The 6,917-nt window shown below is 37.1% G+C and overlaps 1 long non-coding RNA gene across 1 annotated transcript; it reads right to left on the bottom strand.

Annotated features, from left to right (window-relative positions):
* Positions 1-1,523: 1,523 nt before the first annotated feature.
* Positions 1,524-3,915, bottom strand: LOC140886161 (uncharacterized). Its single transcript, XR_012151450.1, has 2 exons — positions 3,694-3,915; positions 1,524-1,785 (listed from the first exon to the last, which is right to left on the bottom strand). It is a non-coding gene; the product is annotated as an uncharacterized lncRNA (long non-coding RNA).
* Positions 3,916-6,917: the final 3,002 nt, after the last annotated feature.

The raw sequence follows: 6,917 nt of genomic DNA, 5'->3' as shown, positions 1-6,917 counted from the left end.
TGTGATTTCCTAACAAGTAATTCTCTAATTGAAGACTTAGGAATGCATAACTTGTCTTCTTTAAACAAGTAACCATCTTGCATATAAAACTTATCCCTTGGACCACACATACACGATGCATAAATTTCACCAAAATCATCATCACTCGCGTACAACGCTTTCACATGCTCAAATCCCCAAAACTTAGAATCTAAAGTATTTAAGAGCACGTACCTTCGTGACAATGCATCCGCCATTACATTTTCCTTAACTTGTTTGTACTTGATTACATAAGGAAAAGTCTCCACGAACGCTACCCATTTGGCATGTCTTTTATTCATTTTCTATTGCCCCTTGAGATGCTTCAAGGAATCATGATCTGTATGAATCACGAACTCTTTTGGCCTCAATTAGTGCTGCCACATCTCGAGTACCCTCACCAATGCGTAAAACTCCTTGTCGTAGGTAGGATAATTCAAGGACGCTCCACTCAACTTCTCGCTGAAATACGCCACTGATTTTCCTCCTTGCGTCAAGATGCCTCCAATTCCTACACCTGATTCATCACATTCAATTTCAAAAGTATTAGTAAAATCAGGCAAAACAAGTAAAGACGCAATAATTAATTTTTGTTTGATAATATTAAAGGAATTCTCTTGTTCCTCGCCCTAATGGAATGAAACGTTCTTCTTGATAACCGCAATCATAGGTGCCTCCAATGTACTAAAATCCTTCAGAACCTCCTGTAAAAACTTGCAAGTCCATGAAAACTTTGAATTTGGCCAATGGACGTAGGCGTCGGCCAATCCCGGATGACACTCACCTTTTCTTCATAAACTTTAACACCTTGTGCACTCACAACAAAATCAAGAAATACGAGCTCGCTTCTACAAAACACACATTTCTTCAGGTTATCATATAAATGTTCAGCACGTAATGTGACTAGTACAACCCTTAATTGTTCCACATGGTCATCCAAGTTCTTGCTATACACCAAGATATCATCAAAATAGACAACCACAAACATTCCAATATATGCACGCAAAACATGATTCATGAGACACATAAAAGTACTTGGTGCATTAGTTAAACTAAAAGGCATAACCATCCATTCATACAACACATATTTCATTTTAAACGCAGTTTTCCACTCATATCCCTCTCTCATCCTAATCTGATGATTAGCAGTCTTAAGATCAATTTTGCTAAATATGCTAGCACCATGCAGTTCATCTAACATATCATCTAGTATAGGAATAGGATTGAAACGACCCTAACCTCTATGCTTTATTTAATTTAAAGGAAATTACGGATTTATAAAAATTTTGCCATGACTTGTTTGCAAAGCAAACAAGCCATATTAACCCAGTCAGCAGTTCAAGTAAGGAAAAGCAACTGACGTAAAACTTAAGTGCGTTAAACATAAACATGCAATCCTAGTAACCACCTCCCGGTTACAACATAAAGTAAACTAAGGAATTTAAAAGAGTGCGTTAAACATAAACATGCAATCCTAGTAACCACCTCCCGGTTACAGCATAAAGTAAACTAAGGAATTTAAAAGAGTGCGTTAAACATAAACATGCATAGGTGATGGCATACTACAAATCATCAACTGTAGCACAGGGAATACACATCCTGGCTAAAAACACTGTAAGTACTCAAATAACTCTTCATTATTACATAACAGAGTAAATATGCGGAAAACTTAAACATGCAATAGCGACGGTCATTGGGCTTCGCACTACCAGTGGCCTCAACCCAGTGGATCCTGCCCCTCCATCGCCTCAACATAAAACTCATCACCTGCAATCAAACAAGCGTAGTGAGTCTAAAGACTCAACAAGCATAAACATTTGAATATCAAGGTTTAAAAATAGATGATGCTTTACTCAAACTATGATACTTAGTATACTTTTGAACTTTAACTGTAAATATGCATGAAACTAGAGTGTATAGGAAACATGCATTGATGAACTCACGCTATAGAAGACTTTCAACTTTCTTGACATAAACCTCATGCTTTACTTAACCTCATACTTTTCTTAACCTCATGCATGACTGACTGACATCAACGTAAGACGAGTCAAACTGAAACTTTAAACTTTAACTTTTAAACTTCTCTTTTCTTTTTCCTCTTAGAAATCAGTTCCTTGATTTGTGACCCTCTGTTTCGATCATGATCATGGCTGCAGTGCACTATGCCGGCAAGACGACGAGATTTCTCCCGACGAACTTAACCCCTCTGTGGCAAGGAGACCGAGATTGCTCCCGATCCCACATTGCCCCTCTATGACAAGGAGACCGAGATTGCTCCCGATCCCACATTGCCCCTCTGTGGGTAGGGTAGACAAGATGTCTCTTGCTCCCTACCTAAACCTCTGTAACCTCTTGGTGAGTAGACCGAGGCATCCTCCGGCCTAACAACACCCCTCTTTGTCACAAACAAATCACTTCATTCAAAAACATTTACTTTCTTTTCCTTTTCATTCATTAAGACTCGACTCACACTTTTTTAATCATGCATACATGAAAAGACCTCCTTTCACTTTATTTTTCTCAAGAACATGCCATATGCACACGAACATGCAACCTTTAAGATGTGAGACTCAACTCAATTATGCTTTGGCATGCAAGACTCAAAGAGACTTTCTTTAAATTTTTCTTTGGCATCAAGAATAAGACTCACACACCCAAACGTGCAACTTCAAGAATGAGACTCGACTCCATTGCATGTGAGAACGATGAGCGAGTGGCTGCCCCTAACCCTCAAGACTTTACTCTTTTGCCAAAGTCCTAACTTTTCAACTTAGACCGAGCAAGAAAACTGAAAAACCCTTTTTCTCACTCATGCCTTAACCAAAACCCGTCCCGCTTGAACCGACACATTCCTAACTCTTAGAATTTACCATATGACCAGGTTTCAACTTCCTTTGACCTCTTATACAAAATGCCAAACAACCCATCCCGGACAGCCCACTTTTGACTATAAATTTCTGCACCGACACTTAAACTTCAAAAATTCATAACTTATTGAATACTTATCCGAATTAAGCCCATTTTATACCGACACGACCGCAACGTCATGAAATAAACTTATAACAAAACAGAATCGACACAGACCTCAACCAGGAAACTGCCCTGCCCCGAATTCAGACTGCCCTGTCCAAACTAGACACCTCAAATGCCCTACTAGTTTGTGAAACCTTCACCAATCATGCACCCTTGCTTCTAAGACCACTCCAATCCATCAAACACACTTAAAACCATCTCTTAGGACTTACATCAGACACTTGGGCAGCCCACTTCTTCACTTCGACATCACATATCAAAATTTACATGATTTTGCACCAAAAAGTGGCAACCTCAAGAGCAAACAATCAAGACCAATGCAATACATCAAAATGCTTCAAACACACTTCATTTCCATCCCTTACACATGTAAATTTTCGAAAATAGGGCACACCAATTTCTGGAAATTCGAAATTTACTTCATGCATGCAAAATGACTTAAGCTTTCCAACACAACTCACCATTTATCAACTTAAAACTCAATCTAATGCATAAATTCAAAAATCCCACATAAAAATCTAAAATTCCAGAAATGTATCAAGTCATACATGCTAAAAATCATAGTCATTTCGAAATTTAAAAAGAAGCTAGGAGCAAATACATAATAGCTTGATTGAAAGCCCAAGAAAAGTCTACACTTGCCTTCCAATCTTTTACCAAGAGAATTCGAAAATAAAAGGGAGAAGAGGGCTGGACACAATCTAAACTCCAAGCTAAGCTCCTTGTGAAGCTTCTCCGGTGGTGTAGGCGGCGGTGGGAGGCGGCGCCGGCGGCTAGAGGTGGAAGAGAGGGGTTGGCCGAGAGGGAGCTCCAAGAAGAGAGGAAGGGGGCGGCTCTAGAGTTTAGGAGGGGATAGGGTTTTAATTTTTGTGTTATAAAATGTTTGAGTGAGAAATAATGAGAGTGAAAATGTGTGTGTAGTGTTTTAAAGTTGCTTTTGTACTATTAAAAGTACTACTTGTACTATTACAACTTTTTACCTCCAACTTTTTCACCTTTAAAAACTCCTAAGTTTAAAATTTTCAACTCTCAACATTTTTAATTAAAATTACACTAGCCCGGATTTAATAAAACCCTATTTTATGAAAAGTCTAGGAATAAATCCAAGAAAATAATAAATTTTCTTTTCGACCCCTTAAAAGTTTAAAATTTACATTTTTTGGCCAAAATCCACTTTTTCTTTTAACTTAAAATCTTAAAAAAAAAAACGAAAGTCTTGATAATATACCACCGAAGCCCACCATCTTCGCCTGCCGGGACATAAACTCACTAAACTAACAATTCAAGGCATTTTATTCAAATAAATCAAGCAATGATATCTTTAACTAAAACTTAAACAATTAACTTTAAGAAATTAAAAACATACATACTGAAAATAAATTTTAGGCATGAATATTTAAATCATGGAAATTCCAGGCACTACATAAACACTAACTTAGAAATTAGAATCAACAATTTAAATATTTTGATGTCGGAACAATAATTAAGATTTTTAAATAATAAGCAGAGCGATTAAAATAATTTAAACAAACTAGACAAACGATTAAAAGTCATTTAAATAAACGCACTAACGGCATAAAAACCTTTAAAATGATTTAGACAGATAACGACTTAAAAATAATTAAGCTAAACATTTAAAATCATTTAAATGAATAAACTAAGCAATTAAAATAATTTAAATAAGAAAGCTTAAATCTTTACAATACTTAAAACAAGTAAGCTGCACGATAAAAATCATTTGAATAAAGAAACTGAAACAATAAAAACATAACTCACATAAATAATTTAAATCAATTAAAATAAAAGATAATGATCTTAATATTTATTAAATTAATGAATGCGATTTAGTAGATTGGATTACAGGTACTACAAGGATACCTATACTTGATGGTAATGTTATTTATAGCCCTATAATCAACACACATACACCAAGAAACATCTTTCTTAGGTACTAACAACACCGGTACATCACATGGTGACATTGACTCACACACAAAACTTTTATCTAGAAGTTCACTTACATGTTGTTGCAAATCCTTAGTTTCCTCCGGATTGCTCCTATAAGCTGGATGATTCGACAATGCACTCCCGGGTACCAAGTCAATTTGGTGCTCAATCTCCCTCAAAGGTGGTAATCCTTGAGGTAGCTCCTCCGAAAATAAATCATCGAACTGCTGCAAGAGAGAAATAACATTGCTCGGAAGATCTCCAGCTATATCACTTGTGTTAAGGAATAACTCCTTATAAAACATCAACACAAGTGGAACATGAGAATTCATAACATCTCTCAACTCACTCTTTTGGGCCATGTATATTTTTTTTAGCCTCTTTTCGCTCAATTTTCTTTTCATCTCTTTTTTTATCTTTCTTTTTTTCTAAGGCCATCTCACTTTTTTGTCACTATGTTTTTCGGTCTCATCTCTCTTTTTATTTTTCATTTGATCCTCCAACACTTGCTTTGGATCCATAGGCAACAATACAATAGGTACTTTTTTCATTACAAAAGAATATCTATTTTTAAACCCATCATGCACCACTCTTCTATCAAACTGCCACGGTCTCCCCAATAAAATATGACACTCTTGCATAGGAACCACATCACACAAAACCTCATCAACATACTTGCCAATAGAAAATGGCACCACAACTCTCCTATTAACTTTCACCTCTTCGCAATCATTAAACTATTGCAACCTATATGGATAATGATGTTTAAAAGAGACAACTCCAATTTTTCCACAAGTTCGCAACTCGCAACAATCGTACAACTACCCCCATCAATGATAATACTGCACACCTTCCCATTTACAAAATAACAAGTATGAAAACAAATTTCCCTCTGTCTCTCTTCCTCTTCCTTATGTTTTGTATTTAAAATTCTCTGAGTCACCAATAATTCACCACCAACATCCCCAAACCCATCCTCATCATCAGGATCTATAAACACAAGCATATCATTATAATTTTCCCCATCACTTTTAGACTCCACATCACCACAAGCATTAATAATCATCAACTTCTTATTTGGACATTGGCTAGAAATATGGCCAATACCTTGACATCTAAAACATTTAATATCTCTAGATCGAGCATTAGAAGTTTCAGATGTTCCTTTTGCTACTTGATTTGGTGCCTCCCATTTGGTTTCAGAATTTTGGTTTGGATACCGACTTGTTATCCTCCCGTTTTGCAACATTCGGACGCCAAGACGTTGACGATCCTCCACCGAAAGGTAATCGGCCAACTCCTCTTCTCTTGAGCTGTTGTTCCACCTTCGTGGAAGTCTGCACCATCTCATCCAAATCAAAACAGTGACGAAGATCCAGTTGATCTTTGATTTCTCTATTCAAAACACTCAAAAATCTAGCCATTGTAGCTTCATTATCTTCCTCAATGTTGGTCCGCATCATCGTGGTCTCCAACTCCTTGTAGTAATCCTCCAAGCTCCTTGGACCCTGCCGCAAAGTCTATAGATGCCTGTACATATCACGATAATAATGGTTAGGGACAAACCGCTTCTTCTTGACACACTTCATCTCTTCCCACGTCTCAGTAGGCGGCTCTCCACACTTCCTTCTAGTGGTCACTAATTGATCCCACCAGATTAATGCATAATATACAAAATCAACTACTGCCAACCTCACTTTCTTAAGATCAGAATAGTGATGGAAATCAAAAACAAACTCCACATGCTTCTCCCATTCCAAAAACGCCTTCGGATCAGATTTTCCATGAAACGCTGGAATTTTCATCTTAATGCTACTAATATTCCCATCCTCCTTGCTGCCCTTCGTATATTTTCCCTGCATCGTTTCTCGCCTATGTCTACCCCCATGTACTCTTCTCTCCCCATCCTAATTTTCATC

Source organism: Henckelia pumila, chromosome 3 (assembly GCF_033568475.1).
Source record: "Henckelia pumila isolate YLH828 chromosome 3, ASM3356847v2, whole genome shotgun sequence".
NCBI classification, from domain to species: Eukaryota; Viridiplantae; Streptophyta; class Magnoliopsida; order Lamiales; family Gesneriaceae; genus Henckelia; species Henckelia pumila.
Note: the sequence above shows the minus strand (reverse complement) of the source record. Positions and strands in the feature narration are given on the sequence as shown.